Source organism: Botryllus schlosseri, chromosome 1, assembly GCF_051294905.1.
Source record: "Botryllus schlosseri isolate E-star chromosome 1, Bs_hap1, whole genome shotgun sequence".
Lineage (NCBI taxonomy): Eukaryota > Metazoa > Chordata > Ascidiacea > Stolidobranchia > Styelidae > Botryllus > Botryllus schlosseri.
This window is the reverse complement of record NC_137236.1, coordinates 36,369,742-36,392,583: the sequence shown is the minus strand read 5'-3', so window position 1 is coordinate 36,392,583 and position 22,842 is coordinate 36,369,742. Positions and strand designations below refer to the sequence as shown.

At 40.1% G+C, this 22,842-nt stretch overlaps 2 long non-coding RNA genes across 2 annotated transcripts in view; one reads left to right on the top strand and one right to left on the bottom strand.

Moving 5' to 3' along the window:
• Nucleotides 1-22,842, bottom strand: part of LOC145448591 (uncharacterized) — a 32,494-nt gene that overhangs the window by 6,414 nt on the left and 3,238 nt on the right. The window lies entirely within an intron of this gene.
• Nucleotides 18,046-20,051, top strand: LOC145448528 (uncharacterized). Its single transcript, XR_013917946.1, has 2 exons — nt 18,046-19,797; nt 19,858-20,051. It is a non-coding gene; the product is annotated as an uncharacterized LOC145448528 (long non-coding RNA).

The following is a 22,842-nucleotide window of genomic DNA, read 5'->3' as shown; positions in this document are numbered from 1 at the left end:
CGATTTGCATTCATGACAATAATTTTTCCTTGGACTTTCATGTAGGCCTTCTCATCATCTCCAAAGTATTCTATGATGGTGAAACTAGTTGCTCCCATTTCAAGATTCTAACGAAGTCCACTACGATATCGTCGTTCTCTTTTCGATCATCACCGAAGTGATCCAAATACTGTAGTGTGCTCATACCAGTAGAGCGTTTCACGATATATGCAATTGCATGAGCTCCACAAGCGTCTGACCTTTCATGCTGTAATGGTTTTATTGAGCTAGTATAATTTTCGGGATCAAGGAAACTCGCAATCTCAATCCTGAATGGAGTGATACCCAGACTATCGTGAAAATGGGTTTCATATTGATCAGCATATATGCAAACCCAGTGACTACCTTCCTTGTGACTTTCATCATAATTGATCACAATGGAATAAGGAGGTTTTGGGCGCTGAGGGAGTTGATCAATAGGGAAATTCCCTAGATAGTGTTGTTTCGTAGCATGGTAACTATACAATATTTCATCTATTTCTTGTCCGTTCATATCACGGTCACCGTGCGAGCTTGGCTTATTTCCAGTATTTTTTGAAATTCCATAAAGCACAGCAGTGTCGTTTCGCTCTCAACACCTGCCGCAGGAAAGGTGATTCGAAGACTGATCGTTCCACTTTTCTGCAGCTCGAAGCAGTCATCTAAATCGTCACCTCGCAAATTATATGCTAGAAGCGTGTATCCATTTGCGAACTCGGAAGGGGAAATCAAGCCTTTTTGTCGTTCGATGGCACCCATAGATTGAATGAGATTTAGGTAGGCCTCGGAATAATGATTGTTTTCAAAATCAAGTTCGTAGCCACCCTCTGGCATAAGGAAACCATTTACTTTCAATTCAACCCGATTCAATTTTATTATGAATAAAATTATATGGGTTCTTATCTAATGCTCCTTGGAATGCCTCGGTTTTCACCATGGCTATAATCAAACGTGTCGGCAGGGTTCCCGAATACAGATTACCAATATCGATTTGAGTGGTGTTGGCCGCAAAAGTTCGAGTCAGCAGCTTCATGTCCATAAAGGGATACCTAGCCGGTGCGTCTACCATCAAGGCAGATTTCACATCTTCGATTACCCGCACTCCACATAGGTGCAATTCTTTTTTGATGATTTTGAAATTGCTGGTAGCGGCTCCAAACAGAAAGAAACTTTTCGGATTCAATGTTAATTCGAACTCTAACGGAACCTCGTCCAAAATATAGCGGTCTTGCAAACACAACCCGTGATGTATTTTACCGCGAATTTCAACGACTTTGCTCCTGGCATACGGCAATCTTCTCGCCTTATGACCTTTGTTAACCGCATCATTGCCTAGGCCCGAATCATCCAATTGCTTCTCTGTGTCTTTGACCCATCCTTGTGTAAGAAGCGTTGTCTCTTGCACGTCGTGAGGTGTGAACAGATAGTGTAAGTAGGCCGAATAACATTGTAGCTTCACGTCTTGTTTCAGGGTATGGTTCCCGACTTTGATGTGAAGTTGAGAAATTAGAGAATCAAGAATGTTATTCACAACTCCAATGCTGTCCGTGGCAGCTAGATCCGCATCGCCTTTCAATAGTTTCAAGCGAAATAAAAAATAGGAATCGCTTAAATCAATAAAATCGTCACATCCTTCATAGCGGTAAATAATTACGCTTGCGTTGTCCGACACAGGCGGAATCTTAATGATCCGTTTCTTCTCCACGCTTGTTTGGGTAGGTGGGAGTTGAAAAAGATCCAAGCTAGGATGTACGCCTTCGGCAGATTTCGCGTGAATTAGCTCCGTCATCTTTCGCGAGTCTGCTAGCTAATGAAAAAATAAAGTAGGGAGAGTCCTATTTAATCGAAAATGTCCCGTCGGCGCTTTTTCCGTTTCGTGGTCTTTTTTCTAGGTGCCTTTCTCTTGCCTAGGAAGTTGTCAAGAGCTTTGCTAGCTGCTTGTTTACCTCTTATTTTGAAGCTTTCACCGACGTTTTGTCCACGCAATACGTCAGAAGCTACTTCTGCTCCTGTATGGAGTAGCTGTTTGCCGAGAGCTTTCGCCCCTTTTGATATCAATGGTACAACACTTCGTCCCAAACTACGAAAGAGATTTCCTAAACCGTGTCCTCTTTGCACTCGTCCTCGAAAATAGTTTATGCCATTACCACTTTGCACACGATAGTATTGTTGAAAGGCATCGCGATCACAACAGTAATGTGCTCTCATGATGACGTAAAGCAAGTGTGATATCAATCATGGACCCCTTCAGATTTATAGCCGTACCTTTATCGTCTTTGATACTAATCTGAATTCGACGAGCGTCTTCCGTAATCATAGGGAAAAAGTATATTTTTTCGAATATATGATGTTGATATTCATTGACACTACTCGTAATGGGGATGTTTCGTAATAGCGGAGCTTTCGTGTCGCCGACTGATTGCGGTCGAATGAGATCGGTATAAATTAATAAATTGGTGATAGGCGTAATGGAATCCCTCAGAGTGATCTCTGAAGTTAAATAATTCCCTCCTAGCAGCTTTTTCTTCTTAAGCTTTCCATACACGAAAACCGGATTTCTGACTCTGGTTGGATTCTTCAGGAAATTAGGAAACGCACCCGATTTGTAAGGTGGAATGACTAACATACCAGTAGAACTTCCTAGCTGGTTAATATATACTTGGTCCTGCGTGCGATTGATTCTATCAATCAAACTTTTGAAGTCATAATAATTACCCTTGGGGTAATAATAATGATTTTTACTTCCCACTTGAATCAGAGGCGATGTTTTCTCATCCTGAAATTGCCATAACAGCGCGTCGAAAGCAGGTAAAGTAGGTTGGAACTCGTTGCGAATCGAGAACTCCGCTAGGCCCAGTTCGTATTTTCCTGCAATCGGTCGTGCTAGCTCGAGAACAAAATCTGATTCCAAACTGCTAATGTGAATGTATTTCATAGTGCGATACCGCGCTTTCGGAATTGAAGTACAGCGCTCGATGGAGCGCTTCGAAACGGAATTTCACCCCCTTTGTGATCCAGCAAGGAAATTTTTACACGTTCCAATCTATTTATACTTAGCGGAAGAAAGAAAGGTTTTACGTAATATTTTGAAAACACCTTTTTATCTCCTTCGACTTTTACAACTCGTAATAAACGCTGTAGTGAACCGCTAGACTCTTGGGGTTCAATGATGTCGCAATGAACGTATACGAAATCGATTTTCGACAAGGGTCGTACATCAAAATTGAGATGTATTGTCTTGTCAGTAAAAAAGTATGCGGATAGCTCTGCTCTATTCTTCGGCAATATGAAACGTAGGAGCGTAAGGGTAACTACCGCCAATTCTAGATGCTCAAGTGTCCCAGTATAATCGTACTCTCTGGTGTCGATTCGATATCGCGTATCCTCTCCCGGTCTTGCACTAGCTGCAATGTTTTTGTGTGGAATCGAAACCGTCAGGCTATCACTTTCAGGAAAACACTTGACTTTCACATCGGGATTAATGCTCTCCAACGATTTAAACATGTCATATACAGATTCATATTCACCAATTTTGAACTTCAATCTTCTTGTGACTTCACTGGGACCCATAATGTCGAAACCGTAGTAGCTATTTGTGATTGTGATCCGTTCGTTAAAATCGGTTGGGAAGCCAATCTCAGTCAACGCGACTTCGCTTCTTTCTACATTTCTGGGGGTGTCTAGTTCGTTGGTGTAAACCGCAGCTGTATTTTGTGGAAACCTGTCCATGGAGGCATTGGAAAATAACGTAATATAACTCATAGTTTGGGTATCTTTGGAGCTGGTAACATATATCCCACACACGATGATAACAGCGACACCCAAAGCTCTTTGTTGTCTTGCACGACACTCAAATTATACAGCGAAAAACTCACGATGAGCAGTATAATTATAACTTGAGCAATGAATTGATAAAAGTTACGGTTCGACGATATCTTTTTGATCGACCCAGGTATTGAATTCCGGTCCATAATTCAACCACTTCACTAAAAACTGACTGCGTTTACCACGCCGTCGCCTCTTTATAATCTTTTCGACATGCCATTTTTGCGGTTCAGTAACGGGTTGAATTTCTTGTCTGTAAAATTGTCCGTCAATTATTTCGTTATTGTAATCACGTAAGCGATACGTTGGCGGATCTCCTTTCATGCCTTTGGCAATGTAAAATATCTCGGGTTGCCAGTTGGGTCGACTAGACTTCTCAAACAGATTGCGAATTTTCGAGATGCTAAAGTGGGTAGTTTGGAGTCGCGAAATCCATACATTTTTTGCCAAATGCTTTCTTGATTATGTCTATTAACTTCACTAGGAGGGATCCCTAACGAGCGGTGTCTGGTGTGATTGTACGAATAGACCATATCATCTAGCACATCGATATAATTGCTGGTGTTATTTTTCGTGAAATAGCGGTAGAAGATTTGACGGAAACTACGGATAGCCCTTTCCGCAATCGAAGATTTCAATTCGCTTTTCGTGTAAAAGTACCGCACCTTGTTTTTTCTGAGAAAATTCTGAAAAGCTCGACTCGTGTATTCTGTACCTCTGTCTGTCTGTAGCACTAATGGAAGGCTCTCTTTGAAAACTTTTTTGAAAGCAGATATCATGTTGTCACTCGATTTATTTTTAATCGGAATCATCCACACATACTTGGAGAAAACATCAATAATAAGAACGATATATCTAAACCCACGATTGTATTTTGAAATAGACTGTACGTCGATTAAATCGCTTTGAAACTGCGCTCCGATCCCTGACACAACAACTTGACGACGTTTAAATCTTTTTCGAATGGGAAAGTGATAGGTATAACTATCTTGTCCCTTCAACCACTCGCTGTCTTTCTGTAGGTAAGCACCCCTATAAGAATTGGGTTTTTTGGGATCGAAGTAGTCTATTTTGTCCATATCTTCCCAAAGTAGCGTTGATTGGGCTTTTGTTGACGCGGAGTATCGAGTTCTTTCCAGTTAAGCGGAGGTTTGAGGTCGACCTTTTTCTTTGCTTTTTTCTTGGGTTTTTTCTTCTTTGGAGTATCTCCCTCCTGTTTAGTAACGCTCCAATTTAACGCGTGCGGGGGCCCCGGCGTCGCGTTTGTGTCATCAGATGGTGGCGCGCGCGCTGCGTCTGCTTTAATGACGGGCGGCGACGCGTTTTTATCGTCGAGTGACGAAGCGTTTGCGAGCGCTTTTATCGCCGCGTCATTCTTTCTTAGGTTTCTCAAGACATTGATACCGTGTTTGTAAAGCGCTAATTTTTGCACGCGAGTCAAATCCGAGTCTCTGATTTTGGCAATATGTTTGTCAAATTTCCTTTCGTATCCATCTTTTGTTAGTAGCGGTGGAAAATACAGCTCACGCATTTCTCGTCAGTCCGCCCAAGAGGCTTCCCAGTATCGGAATAGCGGCACTCAAAATGGCTAGGAACGGAATAACGTTAGATACAGTATTGAATTAAAGTTACACGTATTTACCCGAAAGAAAGCCACCCCGTTGCAAAACTTTGCGCCTGCCTTTTTGAGTTTTGCAACACAGGACCTTCCGTATACTGGATTTGTGCTTTTTCAATTTAGATTTTCTTGCGTTAGAAATAGGTACATCGCCCGACACCAGGTTTCGAAGACACTCGCACACACTAGCGACAAATTCCTTATGCTTCAATAACTGAATACGTTCGGGGTTTTTAGCCCTCCGTAAAGTTTTCAATTTGGTAAGATGATCTTTTAAACGTTTTTTCAAAATGAGTCTTCGCGCGTCCTTAGCCATCCCGAATGATGATTATCGTTCGAGCAGCGCGCTATTTATTCCAAATACACAGTCATGCGTTCGTCCGGAAATATGTTGGTACGAAGTCGATACTTTTCCGGTGTCTCTTGGGTTAAATCAATGGCAATATATGAATAAGGTTTGCGAGTTGCTCTTTTGTATGCTTCTGTAAGCATAGTAGGATTGTCCGGGAACATTTGACGTGAAAGGTAACGTATTTGTGAAACGTCACGTGGATTTTTAAACACCACAATATAGCTAGCGCTGAGAGTGACGTCACGAAAACCACCACCTCGGTGAAATATGTTCTGGACTAATAGGATTACTGAGACATTATTATGATGGGAATGACGTATGAATAGGTCCCTCGCTTGTTGTGCTTCCGTCATCATGTCGTCTAGTATTATCAGAGTATGTCCATTACCACCCTGCTGTAAATGTTCTAACTCGTCTAGACCTTGGTGGAATTTCACACCCTTCATTTTATCGTATAACGGCTGATAATTATTGTACAGCCAAATAATCTTCCTTGGATAAGGCGCGATGATCTTCTTGGCATTTTGCACAAGTCGATAGGCAAAACATGTCTTACCACAGCTCGAAGGTCCAGCTATAATCATCCTGAACGGAGAATTTAAGACACGTGCACGCTCCATTTTTTATTACAAAACAGTCAACATTTTATTACAACGCAAGCGGTACAGTATGAATCCCATCACTCAATACAATTCTTTTATAGTAACCGTATGATAAAGCGGAACGATATTGATGATATGTGAATATTTCTCCCTGAAAGCAGCGGAAGCCGGAGTTATATCCACCGGATATAGAACGGTTTTGCAATACACCTTTGAAATCTTTGAAAGTTTTGCAGGCCGTTTTACTCAAACCTTTTGAGGAATATTTATCTGTATCACCCGAGCAATAGTAGGTTTTTGAATTGAGGCCTACAAACCCCCGTCCACTCCATTCTACTTTAAACAAACCTGGTGTTCGCTTAGAGTAATTATGAGCAGCGATACAGCACGGTTTATCGATTTTGAAAGCGACTGGGTCCCTCTCGAAGTCTGTTTTATGCTTAACGCACGCCCTTTGAACCAACCACTGATCATGAACTTCAAAGAACTCTTTACGCTTTGAAGGGATGATCAATGAGTAGATAGAATCAGCTGATATCGCAAGGTAACAGCTGTCGGTGTCAAGTTCAAGATGAAATTGATCGCAATCGTTTATGTACACGTGGAGGAAGTCATACATGAACGACAACATCCGTTGCTTACTGTGATTAAATATGAAGAAACCTACGATGACGGGTTGATCAAGGCGAGTCGTATCGGGGCGAGAGGTTACTTCAATTAAGTCCGAGTCAATTTCATCGGCGTCGATAAAATTCGGTTTTTTGATGAGCGATTGAACTTCATCGCGAGTCACATATTTGTGATTTTTATATTTGGCTGGATTTTGTATAGTCGTTCCAAACGCTGAATTTCCGCACATCTTAAAGGTTAAAGCCTGTATTTCAAGTGCACGGTCTCTAGGAACGACGTCACCTTTACGCCGTAGCGTTGTTACGCGATCTACGAAGTTGCGAAATACTCTCTTAGCCTCATATTCCAAAGCTTGGTAAACACGCGTGACCACCATTCCGTGACGCAAATACCAACTCAACAAATCGGTAGTAACCAATTGCTTTTCGATGAAATAACTGGACGCGAGCGCTTTTTTCGGAAACTTGACTTTATTTTCCCTTGCGTATTGAGCCATATGCGGACCGATATCACATTCATTAATTTCGATGTGCTTAAAGAAAGGCGGTAACTCTTCAAACTTAGATTTCAAATGATCTGGGCAGTGCGCGTCGCATTCTATCGCACCGAAAAAGCGATTGTTAACGACTCGATCGAGTATTTGTTCTTGCGAGAGTAAATATTCTTTTGTCACATTCCTTTGTAAATGTGCAACGAGGCGCGCAATGTCTGGATCGCGCTTCATTGCTTTCCATTCACATTCGCGCACTCGAATGACCTGATATCCTAGGCGTTCAAAATAGGCGGTGGTTTCTTCGGTTTTAATGCGTCGATTATGATTAATATTTTGATTACAAGGATAACATTTTATACAATTATGCCACCAGCACCCGTCCATGTTGAATATTAACTTCCGGTCTGCTGAGTATCCATTAGGGTTGTTCAGAATTGACCGACTTTCAAAAAGTCTAGGTTTTCAGTCCGTTTCCCATGCCTTATACCTTAAAAACAAATTCTGGCTACTTTTTTTTGTAATTCATCCCCTGCATCCGTGTGCACATTGCCGTTCTTTCATGCACCCAAAAAATTCTTCGGAATTAGGGGATTCCCCTGTTGTGAGTGACTCGACAGGAATTGCAGGTGTTCTCATTGACGTGAAGCGTATGTGCTAGCGTTGTTGACGCGCTAGGCACGCCAGTGAAATGGGAATCATTGATTAGTCAGGTGTTTTGCTGCTTTGTTGTTGAAGAACTGTGTTTACGATTGAGGTGCAGGACTTGCCCGGTGGCTTTTTGACTCACGCTGTTAGCGTGTCTAGCGCAGGATTAGTGATTATAGTATTGTAGCAGTATTATATTATTCGATCTAATGGACCTGATACTCTTTCCTGTCTACTGGAATAGAAAACAAAGCTTGTAAATGTCTTTTACAGTGACTGTGCAAAACAGCCAATCGGTTGCTAAGATTTTTATGTTAGTTCCTAAGAAAGCAATGTACTGGTAGGAGTATTTCCAATTTAGGAATATTTATCTTCCAGAATCAATAACTTGATCTAATCCGGCTATTATTGCACAAGTTGTGCAGTACGGTATGTGTTTGACCTGAGAGAACTGAAATGTTTCCAACTAATCTTTGTTGCTTGATTAAGTTGATGTACATATTTATTTTTTCTAGGATTGGCTCTAGTGCGAAATGTCTGAATAAAAAATTGTCATCTAGTGCAATAGTATCAAAGAAAACTAGAAGATCACGGTCGCAGACACAACGTTTCGTAGTTGGGCCATCTGAGGAAACATTACGGGATCAAAGCTGCCTACTGTTAGGAAAGTTATGCAGTATGTGTTACACCTAAGAGAGCATTCATATGCGAAAAATGAACCAGTAAAGTTACACATCCTGGACGTAGGAGATCAAGTAATACGTTTTTGGTTCCTGGCTGCCACAAAGACCATCACGCAAGTCAATGCCATTGAAAGATTAGAGACAGTGTGAAAACAGAAAACAAATGGCTGTCACTAAAGGAATCTGCAGGCCAGCAATGTGTATCAAGAAAACAAAGCGACTTTGAAACCAAGCCGAGTAAGCTATAGGCATAGGAGCCCCTGACGCGATGGCGACAATTGAAGCAAGTGCACTTCTTTCCCGCGAATGCATAACATTTTATCAGGATCAAAGGGGTCCGTGATTAGCAACGATTGGTGGCAAAGATACCGTGTTGAAAGTGAAAATCATGTAACAAAAAAGACGTACCATGAGTGTGAGAGAGTGCACCAGAATCAAGTAGCGAAGGTGAATTTACAGAGAGCTCATCTATGTCTTCGCAGATAGCTGACACTTCCCACAGCAGTGATTTTGAAGTGGCACAGACGACATCTGGTCATTCCTTTAAATTTGTGACTCTAAAAGCGCCTGTAAGCCTATACAACGACAAAGGCCTATGCCAGGTTTTTGATCGCTTGAAAGTCAGCGATAATGCTGCTACCATGATAACTGCAGCACTGATTAAAGCTTGCGATGGTGACTCTAATGACTTTCATCTTTCAAGATCTGGAACCTATCGACGACGCATTGCAAATCGTTTTAAAATTTCTGAGTTTATTTTTGAAAAAATAGCAAACGATCCACCAAAGCACATTGCATTGCACTGGGATGCAAAGCTCACTAAAAGTCGTTTCAGAGGGAAATTTGAGGCCTTGGCAGTGCTGGCATAGAGTCTGCGTATTCCAACGCATTTGAGAAAGGCAAACTTCTTGGCAATCGAACTCTGGAGAGTGCTACAGGAAAAGCACAGGCTGATCTGTCATTTGAACTGCTGGAACTTTATAATTTAACAAATAATGTCAGAGCTCTTGTGTTTGACACAACACCATCAAACAATGGAAAAAATAAAGGTGCGGTTCTGTTACTTGAAGAATTGATAAACAGGAAAGTTTTCTACTTTCTACTTCTGCTTGTCGCCATCATATTCATGAACTAGTCATCCGGGGAGGTCTGGAAGTGAAGTGTGTTTGGATCTGCGACAACAGGCCCTGAAAACACAGATTTTAATACCTTCCAAGAAGTGGAAATATATTGATCAATTAAGAAGCTCTAAAACACTTCAGTTTGATGAATGCAGCTGGTTGGCGATCAAAGCTGATGAAGCTAAGCAAGAAATAATTCCAATGATGAAGCCATATAATGGAAAGCAGAAAGAAGTCTTGATAAGAAATGACTACAGAGAATGTGCAACAGGCACCTTGGCGATTGTAGCTGCCCAATATATTGATAATCGTTTTCGCAAGCCTGGTGCTACTAATAGCACTGGATGGATGACTCAAGTGCTGTACTGTCAAAAATGTTCATGTGGAGAGAGCAAATGGGCTATTCTGAAGAGTTCATTAGAAAGTTGCCCTGTTTTATGTCCCAGCTTGGTTGAAAACTAGTAATGCATGTGAAGCACAGTATATTGATCTCTAATTCCTTCATGGCATGACAGACTTTTCATTGTGCGATTTCACAGTTGCTGATGTGGCATATAAAAAGATGCGAGAACATCATTGGCATCTCATCGAGGAAACGGTGGTATCAACAATGTTCTCGGCTAAACCAAAGATTCCTGACAAAGTGAAGGAAGCGATGGCTGCTAAATTGCTGCAAATGCCAATCCTTGAACAATTTCACAGAGGTAGGCTATACCTCTGAGTCTAATCTCTGACTCTGTCTCTGAGTCAATGAGTATGGTTGCTTACATTGAACCGGAATCATGGTTTCTATTCAATGCTATACATGTCGAACATGATTGGTTTAGTCTCCCAGTTTCGGAATGGCATCCGCATACTGATTCGCATTTCGTGACTGCTCAAGAATTTGTAAGTAGCGTTGAAATAGTTAACGGCGCAGCAGAGCGTTTGGTGAAATTGAATACCGACTTTGATGCTTTCAAAACAGATGACAAAGAACAGCGAGCGAGCCTCTTACAAGCCGTGGAAGATCACGAAACAGATATGCCGATTTCTCTAAAGCAACCATTTCATCCGGACCTGATTCAAGTAGTAGGCTATTTACCAAGTTGATCTGTTTCTTTGTCTTTTTGTTTCGTTTCCTTTGAACAATGTGATGTTTATAATGTGGATGTGAGTGAATGATACATTTACAGTTGTATTCTTGCTCGTGGTGATCGCAGCAATTGATGAACAATCTCGGGTCGGGTTGAGGAGTGTAGGACAGGTGATCCAACAAAATGACTATCAGTCTTACGCAGTTTTGAGGAGTTCTAAGGCAGTGTGGTACATGAAAATGGTGTTCTGAACTGACAATACTTTCTATAGTGAGGTTATGTAGCACTCCAACCGCAATAGCTACATAAAACCAGCTTATATATGACGTTTTACTAGCCTAGTCCGAATAGCGGCACTCAAATTTTAGGGGAATCCCCTATTTTTAGCCGATATTCTTCCAGCTCAATGTGCACACGGATGCAAGGGATGAATTACGAAAAAAAGTACCTAGAATATGTTTTTATGGTATAAGGCATGGGAATCGGACTGAAAACCACGACATTTTGAAAGTCGGTCAATTCTGAACAACCCTAGTATCCATCTACGCTAATTCTACGGGCTCCGAGTTTCACTTGCGGACCGTTCCAAGCGTGACGAATCGGAATACCGCGAACAATGCTTTGATAAGTTAACCACTCGAGTTCGATCATGGATGGATAAGTCAGTTTTCTATGAAATTTCTGTTTCACTTCATCATACAGCCAACGGGTGACATATCCAGTTGGCATATTGAGATCAATGGCATGCAAGTATAATGCATTGCAATCATATCCTACTATAGATTTCACGTCTTTGGCTGCGTCTCCATACTTCAAAATGCGAATTTTGGTCTCGTCTGCCATTGCATACCTGTTTGTAATTTGTGCCAATCCACCAATTAAGTTATTAATTACAGTGTGATGGAGATCGGCATTGGCTTTATTGAACAAAGCGATTTCACAGCTTTGATCGAACATAAGTCGATTAGCTATACTCGGTAGGCTGACGTGATTTTTGAACATGTCAATCCCCAGTTTTTTATAAAAGTCGAAGTTGTTATTTACCGCGACGAGAAAGCCGACCACATCACATTCATTGTAGTATTTTAAAAAATCCCTCATTGTTTTCATATCGAGACGCTTCCAAGTATTGACGCATTCTTGGTATTGTTCAGCTGTAATATTATGCCCACGTAGACTACTATAAAAGCTATCGTGTGGCGGTAGCGATGTCTCTTTCAATTTATCAATATGCGTCATATATTCATATGGAAAGTAAAATTTATTGTTTACTCCATCACCGTACACTTTCAAATACGCATCCAGGCTATATCCCGGAGCAAGGAAGAGAGATATATCTAGAAATTTCAATTTATTTGTGGAGATAGTGAGATAACTGCTGTTTCGCTTCAATACAAAAAAGCCGCTCTCCTCTCGCAAAAGAGCGATCAAATATTTTTTACACAGATTTAAATCATAGCGAGCCGAGTTGAAGCCGATTACGGGTATTTGATCTAACCACGTTTGAAAGCGATGATACAACAACTCCAGGTACGATCGCGTTTTAATCGGATCAATCACTTTACGTTCCTCAATCAAGTCGCGAAGAGCAGTCAACTCGGTGTCATATATAGCACGCATTTGCGAAGACGCAATTTCTTGAATTTCATGAAGCTTATCAACCATTTCTTTAATTAGATCACGCGGGTTCCCATTGGAAATGAATGTAGTTGTTTCGTTCGTGACATTATCACACAGTGAGACTGAGAGCGGGACATGTTTACTGGTAAATGTTACCTTGGGTGTATCGGATTTGAGATTTTCTTTTACTAAGAGACTCTCAAAGTCAAAGCAAATTCTGAATTTGTAAAAACGTTTTTCTTCACTAACAAATATACCTTCATTTTCCAAATCTTCAAACACCGTCGCTTTAGGACGATAAACACCAGAACCGTATCGATACCTTTTCGAAGAATTACAATGATTTTCAATATGTCGTTTCAAATTAGCATTCAAGGTAAAGAATGTTTTACACGAATCACACATAAAAGTAGACGTATAAATCTCTATGTTCGATATTAAGCAACAGTGATTTTCAAACATGTGAATATGAATTGTGAGTCCAGGCGCATTGGAAGTTCGTCGCAAGACCGTGGTTTGTTCCCGTTTTTCGTAAAGTAATATTCTAACGTTAAAACATGCTTCCACTTTCGATAGTTGCTCGAGGGATATACCATTAACAGCTGAGATTCCGTAACGATTTTCAAATTGGCTAGTCAATTGAGAAACATGACTTTCGTCAAGTTTTTTAATTAAACTAAATGATAGGCATCGAAACAGGCAGAGATTATCTGTATATGGTACTCCTTTACGATTACGAATGAAAACTCTGATAAATTTACATTTGGATAATCTTTCCATTTCTTCTGAGACAACACCTCCGCTAAGTAAGGGTCTTTCCATTTCATACAGGAATAAAGTAATGTGTAGCACCTCCGAACAAACAAATTTTGTGTCCGGTCTGACTCGATTCGCATAATCGTAGCCGGCCGATAAATCAATTGCATTTCTAAACGAATCAAAATCTTCACGCGATATGATAGTTCTTGGGACATCGAGGACAGCTTGAGATGATTGGGGGTGAAAATACGTATATCGCTCAGACTCACGATTATATAGTAGATACCCAAAGCCATAATTTATTTTAAATTGTCTAAATCGTTGCGGGTATATACTTGCGATACGCGCGTGAATGTCAGCGGGCTCTCGTTCAATCATCCGAATATTGACTATATGTCGCACGCGATTTCTCGAAGTCCACGTTGAGTCAATGATCGAATCGTAGTGCTCTTCAATTACTTCGACGGCAGCATCTTCAAAGCCCAAGGATTCGTCGACGATCCAATCTCGATCCAAATATCGCCTGCGTAGACTCATTTATGCTATCTGTAAAACATAGAACATTAGAAATTGAGAAGCTTATTTCAATCGCAGTTTTTTGCTTACCGTTTGCGCTTGTATGATACGGTATCCAGTCGTAAAGTCGTGTGTCAACAAAGTATTGAAAAATATTACCTATATTTACTCTATATCTGTAAAACAAGCACAATTTCACTTACTAGAAAACGAAATTATATCTCAAGCGCAATTTAGATTGGTTTAGACCGTACAGAAACATGAACTTAATTCTGTCCAATCTAGCAATCTCAGTATCACGAATATTCGAGTCTGTTTTATCGTCACACAACAGTTTTTCGATATCTTTGATCACGTTTTTTGCAATGACAAGAAAATTTTTTGTCCAGTCTTGTTCGAATCCTTCCATCGAAATAAGGCGGTTCCACATCGCTTGCATTTTCAAATGATCATCCATCATGTGTTCGAAGTAAGAACCAATATCTTGACGAGGACGCTTTCGTGAAGGTTCCTGCGGATCCATTAGACTTTGATAGAAGGCCGACATATCGCTAATTTGTGTCATGTCTCTCTGAGTGGTGGATGCAGCTATATCGGCTAAGTTATCATTCATAATGTTAAGCTGCAAACAAAATTCGAATTAGTGACAATCGTTCATGCAAAAAAATATATACATCAGCCAAGTTTTTCAGTCATAATGTCAAGGTGCAAACAAAATTCGAATTGGTAACAATCGTTCATGCAAATAACAATCGTACAAGCAAAACATATTATTCAAAGACTATCATTATCAGCTTTTTCTTTTCTGGTTCTGAAGCTAGATGCTCTGAGATCAGGGCTGTGGAGTCGGAGTCGGAGTCGGTGGAGTCGGAGTCGGAGTCGGGGTAATTTTCGCTTGATGGAGTCGGAGTCGGAGTCGGAGTCGTGAAAACTATAATAGCTGGAGTCGGAGTCGGAGTCGGAGTCGGTGGGAAAATACTGACTGGAGTCGGAGTCGGAGTTTGTGAGAATGACTATGATTTCGACTCCGACTCCGACTCCAACTTCTCTATCATGAAAACATTTGCTTTCAAAGAATTTTCAATATAATTTTTATGTACCACCAATCACTGTTATTATTAACCATACAAATCAGGTGCGGCCAGCCCGTGGCACGCAGGCCAAATTTGGCAGACGAGAAGGTTAGGTGTGGCCTGCGAGGTAATTCTCGAAATTAATTATGACACCAGGTACAATTGCAAGGCCAACTAAAATTTGGTTAGCATGACCGCGAAATTTGATGATGACTAAAACAACAGCTCTGACAGCAGTCAGCCACATTTATCCCAGATCTTCGTATATGATCATGAAGTAGAATATTTCATAGCAGATTTATTTGACTTGAAATTTTTCTCGGTACTTCGCATGATTCATTGTCACTAGATTTCTTGCATTCAGTATTTGAGCCCCCTTTTGAAAATTATAAATACATATTCTTCACAGAATTGAGTCTAACTATATTCGCAATTAGGAGATACGGCTTCGCTTGTGTACTCGCAGCGAGATCGTCGACAAAACATTTGCACAAAATGATAGAGGCATGTTCACTGATACCGTCGATTTTGCTATGTCTTAACGTTGAATAATCCTGTCCTTGCAAAATGAGCCCAGTGGTATACAGATGTGACCCCCAATGTATGTTAGCGACATATTTATTGATATAGCTAGCTATAGCCTAATTCAGTCGTTATCTTCCAAAAAAATTTCGCGCTTCGTGCGACCAGGGCCTGATTGCGCACTCCACAGTTGGATGTCATAATGTTATCAATTTTAGAGCGTAGTAATATAAGTCTTGTTTGCAATGTTTCATAATTCGGTTCGCTCCTATCGACGACTGAAAAAAGGTTACCAACATTCCCGTTGCCCGCGCAATGGTTCGTAAATCTCAGGTGTCCCTTTCGCCGAAAAAGTTGCCCACACCTGATATAGATAAAAGACATTACTTGCAAATTACAACTCAGTTGCAGAGGGGAAGAAAACCGCAAGATGCGTTTTCGCGATGCAGTCAAAATTGATGCAATTTTTGGAATTATACCATGATACTGTGACAGAGAAAATGCATCGGCTGGTTTTGTAAATTTGTAAAAATATGTAAATATGACCAAACGATGCTTCTCATTTGACAAAATTGAAAATATTTGTAGTGTAGCTTAGCTGTTTGGGTCGAACAAATGATTAAGAAAGACTGCAAGTCCCAATCCTTGAATACTTGATTAAGTACATGTAGACTAGACATAGGCTATGGTCTTTGACTACTTAACTAAATTCCATTTATGACCGATGTCTATTACTAGTAGTAAGAGTGTTTGTGCTTGTAATCAGGATAGTGTGTAATGACAAAATTAGTAAGTTCAATTTCTTTATTAGTTGCTAGGTCATACACAAGAGCTACACTTGGATTTTTTATCTACATTTTTATTATACAGGATTGGATATCTGCCATATTTGAATGATTCATACATTTCAGGATGTTAGAGAGTCCATGTTATAAAAACTTGAATAAGGAAGGATATTTAGCAAATCTTTATTTCATGTTAATTGCATAGTGGATAATTCGAGCTGTGCCACAATGAAACAATTCAGCATGCCACAGTTAATCATATGTTTACATATGTTTAATGGTTGCATGATAGTCATTCAACCGACAATGTAGCATATAATTTTCGAGGTAAATTGGTAATAATGCTGGAGTCGGAGTCGGAGTCGGGAGTCGGAGTCGGTGCGTTTAAAGACCCAGGAGTCGGAGTCGGAGTCGGAGTCGGTACGTTTAAAGACTCAGGAGTCGGAGTCGGAGTCGGAGTCGGTATTTTGAAAATGTGTGGAGTCGGAGTCGGAGCCGGAGTCGGTGGTAAAATTTACCGACTCCACAGCCCTGTCTGAGATACAGTACTTGAGCCAAGGGATCCTTCTCAACACAGCCATTAACTTCTTCAATATTTGAAGTTTTAGTTCTCTTTATTAAATCGAACAGAACATCACGACGGGCATGTTTGTTGAAACTGGCCAGAGAAGGTGCGTAAATCCCCCTTCCAAATTTTACAATGACCGTTTTAGCCCTGAATGATATAGGATGTTTGACACTCATCAAGTCAGAGCCATTTTGTTTATCACAAAGCATGAAGCAGCAAGATGGATTAATAATCCCGTATTCACATTGCACTGCTGTACGATGTATAGTCAGAATTGTTTCCTGTAAAGCAGTATTTTCAAAGAAAAGCGTTCCGCAGTTGGGAAACACAGAAACACATTTTGTAGCATCATAATATTTGAAAGCATTCAAATTTTCCAAACTCGACAGCAAATAATTTGCTGTTTCACTACCGAAAAGCATTTCGTGCAATACTTCCTTTCCAGAAAGGCAATCCCCTTCCAGAAAGAAGTGTGGAGCAAGTAATTTTTCATGAGTCAAGCTTTCACCGATAGCTACAATCAGAGCGGCACGAAGAAAATTGAGACTCCGTTTCAGTCCGCCATATTGTATTTCAACAATATTTTCTTCCAGATATCTATACATGAGATAACCATCATGTATTTCTGTCGCCTCTCTAAATCCAACTAGCCAACGCATGAATACGCGATTCTTCTCATCATACTTCTGTTCTGCTTTGGTAGTGTCACCTATATGCCATTGCGGTGGGTTAATGACCGGGCGATCATGTCGCATCCAATATCTAGGATAGATCCTTATTGACGAATCTGGCGATGATGGTATATTCGGCTTTGGTATAGAACCAACATTAGAGTCGGAAAAACCACTTGAGATATGAGTGGAATCGTCGACAAGCTCGCTTAAAGTAGGTTGCTCTGTAACTTGCGATGTGCTCTTCTCTATACGTCGCAGTAGGATTTGCTTCGCAATCTCATTGCTATCACGAGAAATTTCATCTAGCGGCTCGCTACTTTCGGCAATCGCCTCCGCACCAAGAGACAAATCCATTTCCGTGTCGGGATTGCCTACTGCTTGTCCCGAAGCTTGATGATTGACAGAAGGGGACGGATCGCTAGTCACTGTCTCAACGGGTTGTTCACCTACTGGTGTTGATTGACTCAGAGGTATCAATTGATCCTTAAGTTGGGTCTCGTTGCTAATTAGCTCGATGTCATTAGCCTGTTGTTTTGATGGGGATGAATCAGTTTTGAATGCGGGACATATCTGACGTATGACAACGCGATCGCGAAATTCTTCTTCGCTCAAAGATTTCAGAAGAACTTCTTTAGCAGATGGGATCTTCGTTATGGGTCTAAAGTATCGATCCATAACGACGAGTTCCTCATCATCTTTATCCATTTGATCACATTTCATATGATTCGGAATTTCTACACTCAATGCATGGTCACTGCTTTCTCGGGTTGATTGGTTGCTTGGCAACTGCTGACTATCATCATCCATAATTACTTCAACTTGCAAAGACATCTCGAATACTTTTCACTGATTCGCTCAGATTTAGTGATAACTCATTTCACATTCGCCTAATCTTATACCAAAATGCTTCGCGCCAGAATCACATAAGAAAAATGTTCGCTCACTAACGGACAAACATTAACCGTTGGGATTTGAAATTGTTGATAGATAGTAACAGCCCCTTCGAACAAAAGACATTCCCAACCGTCGTTTTCGCTTTGTTGGTAGAGCAAACAATGCATTGAGTGTTTGAAAAGCAATGAATAGTAGACGGTAAAACGAACCTCTATCAAATTTATTAAAAACAAAGTAAAACTCCAATTGAACTCTCAAATAAATGGAAGTGCGCGAAAGTAACGTTCGTTACAATTCATAGCCATACTTTCAACGTATTTTTTAACCAACAACATATTCAAACTCTGGAATGTCATAAATTAAATCAAAGTACGACCAATCATTTCAAAGTTGGAAATCTACCAATCAGAATACAGTATCGTGTTCTACACCAATACTTTCAATATATTTTTAACCAACAACATATTCGAACTTTGGAATGTTGTAAATTTAAATCAAACTACCACCAAGCATTTCAAAGTTGAAAAATCTTCCAATCAGAATACAGCATCGCATTCTACACAGCTATAAAAGCTCCCATTCTTATAAATATTTCAGTTCTTCAATATAACGAGATGGTGTCTATTAAGCCGTTAGGTGCACATCAGGCAATGAAGAATGAAGACGGTGATATCGTTTATGAAATTTGTAATCGAAATGCGAAGCAGAACGAAGCTGTGTTTTTCAATATGAATTTTGAACGTAGATTACGTTCGTTCGAACCTTACAAAGAAAATTTCAACAGTAGTGCCTATCAATTAGCAGAATGTGGTTATTTTCATCTCGGCTTCGAAAATCTAGCCAAATGCTATATGTGTGGAAAACTATTCGAAAATCTCTGTCATTGTGATAATGTATGGGTTGAGCATGAACGAGTGAATAGTCGTTGTGCTTTACTAAGTAAAAGAAATGACAAGACTCATTCTTGATCTATTTTCTCGTGTGTGGATTCATGTTTTCACTGAATAATAACTATATTGTGTTTTCTATATTAATTTAGAATCAATATGAGCATCGCAATAAGAGGTGATAGTAGAATTGTCGGCGGTCCATTGAGGAAAGAGCTATATGTTTTTAATAACATATCGAAGCTACGACTTGAAAGCATAAATGATGATGTAATTGATCATCATCAATTGCGCTTACATCGTACTTCGGGTGCCATTCAGCGATACAAAGCCGTCTTCACGCACAAAGGTGGACTCGTCGCGACCTATACTCGTGATGGTGTTGAATGTTTCCAGCAGATTAACCCAGCAGACGAATTTACAATTTATTCTCCAAGTATGTTAGATTGTAAATATCTAATGAAATTCTGTACTAATAAACTATATCTTCATATAGGTAATGTGGTACAGGATCCTGACTGTGGTCCGCTATCGTTCATTCTGGAGGAAACATCTCGCTTCATCGCAGAATCGGGACAAATCCAATCGAAAGATCATCCTCAAGCGAACTTCGCGACTAATGGCATGAATGCAGCACCACAAAACGCCTATTACGGAATGAATGCTGGCGTAGCACCGCCACCACCTCAATACGGACATCGCCCTGCGGGGTGGATGCAAAATTCTCAGCAATTTTAAATTACTGGTTGAATATGTGTTAATGGAAAATAAATGGTAAATTCATATTTGGTCTGAATAATAAAATCTCATCCTACATTTGTGTCTCTCTCTATTCTCAAAGCTTTAGTGTTAGTAAAATTGTAGCAGAACCACGAAGCTATAGTAGCACTATATGGCACTGAAAGCACAACCTAACAAAGTCGAGTCAAGACAATGCAAATCATCATTCAATAGTTTATTTCAATATGCGTACAGTTAGTCAAAGAATATGCCGCGATATAACGTAAAATCAATTTCATTGCTTCTTGCTCAGTAGCTAAGCAGTCCTCTTCGTGATATTTCACGGTGAAAGGGTATATTAATTCCGGAGCATCCGTTGATTTCCAATTTAGCATCAATAAGAATATTATGAATATTAGCTTCATTGCCCGAAGACTTTACAGATAGCAGCTTTAAGGTCGTTGCAAGCTTCTGCAATCTCGGAATCTCTTTTCTTCTTGTATATATTGATGCAGCAATAGGTTTTAATGCAAGAGCATAATATCACGTAGAACGCGATATCGGAGTCTTCACTCAGAAGTATATCCATTTCTCAGGTCTCGCTCACTCGTAGTGGTGTTTAAATAACAACTTTTGGCGCGTTAATTCCCAACGGTAAACTCATTGAGACATTCAAATCTGATAACGGTAAATCAAATGGACTGTTCTCATTTTTCTTCTCGAGCTAATTCCGTGTGGTAGTACAATCGTACATACAACTATTAGCTAATTCATCGAGTCTGTCAATTGTAGCACATCGACCATTTTTACGAACCCATATTTGTATCATTTGATAACATTGTTCAGTTAAGTTCTTGGGATCCGCGTATTCACAATCAGCAATTTCTAAGTCTGTTAACTTAAGTTGATCTCGAGCAAATCTTTTCCAAGTCTTGTAATCAACCCTCTCTATAATGTCGTATACATCAGAAGCTGTAATTCTCGACATCTCTGTCAATTGCAATCCTTGATTTCTTTGCTGGTATAATCTCATAAGCGACATACATATATATATATATATATATATATATATATATATAGGAATAAGAATAATTTGTAGTGATGCTAAAAAAATATATAATTACAAATTTGTCACGTGATCAAAGCTGTGTATGGTGTAATATCACTAGCTTTGGACTTGTCTACGGTATTAACCATTGCACAATACCGTAACGTTCGCTACCACACACCCCATTATGCTGTCACGGTTCGCTCTCCTAACCCACACCCATTAATACCCATTATGCAATCAGCTGACACAATCATTGTCAATACAATGATGGTCACGCCCGTTATTGACATATATTGTCACCAGACATGGGGTCATCGCGATTAGTAATCGTAATCGATTACGACGATTACAGCATTTTCAAGTAATCGTAATCGCAATCGATTACATTCGAAAAAATCCCGAAGTAATCGTAATCGTAATCGACTACTTCCTGTATCTAATCGATTTCTTTGTGAAAGAACGATTACTTTTTATTTGTACAAGGACTATGACATAAACTGAACATTCGTGAACAAGGAAGATGTATTATACCAGGTTCATGATAACACAAACGTCTGATTTTTAAATGCCATTGCTCATTATTACGTCAGAAGTAACCTTTTAGCTTTGCTAGTCATTGCGTAAGAAGTATCCACAGTAAATAGATACTCGATGTACGTCACGTGCATTCGCGTGATTGTAAGAACACCGGCCGTGCTGTATATCAGGTTATCAACCCGTTCCACACGCCGGTACCCCGGAGTAGGATAATTAATCACCACTCTACCAAGTAACTTGTGTATTGATGTTTGGTTATGCAAACGCAGTTTGACCGTTGCTGCGTGGCGAGCAGTAGGCCTATGTAGTACGTACGTACACCGGACAAAGATTTGAAATTTTGTACCCGTCAAATATAACATTACGGTTTCCACAACGAAGCAATAAAAATCAACAGTTGCTGATATATACCACAACCGTGCCGTTTTTGCCGTTTCTCGTAGCGGCAGCTTGCCGTACATTATCTGTATTAGGATGAAGGCAGAATTTTATGTTCTCTTCATCTTATTCTCATATTACTCTACTTGAAACATGCGCTAATCGTTATTTCATAAGTCTTTACTCAACATTGGGACCTGCCGCCATAGCCATGGGCTTATATATCATGTTAGTGTGGGTTGTAGCTATAGATTCAGGACCAAAACAGCTATTCGTCCCCCAGTCCAAACGTTAGTCTTTAGCCCCCATAGGGTGATAATTTCAAGTTGAAGACTGAATTTCGTCAATAACATTGGTAATCGCATTACATTATTATTAATTTTTATTCCTCTCTCTCTCTCTCTCTCTCTCTCTCTCTCTGCCCCCGATGGTCAGATTTACCTGTAGAGCTGGGGGCACGTAATTCATAATTATAACGTCTGTTATCTTGTTATAATTGCTTTAGTGAATGTAGTTAATTCGTGATTTCCGGTATGTTGTATAATCAAAAGATATTGTTGTATCCCTAACGTAGTAGACTAAAAGAAAAACCTTCGTGAGACGCACACACAAATTGTCATGTCTTTAATGCTCTGTGGGTGTCCGGGTGGCATTTGCATTGTGGGCTCGGATTGGAAGGACTGGACTATTAGTCACGCCCACCCAGCGCGGCTATTGACAATGGACACATACCCTCAGTTTCGGCCAAGGTCTTTCTTTAGTAGCACACTTCGTGAAGTCGCATGTTGGTCGAAA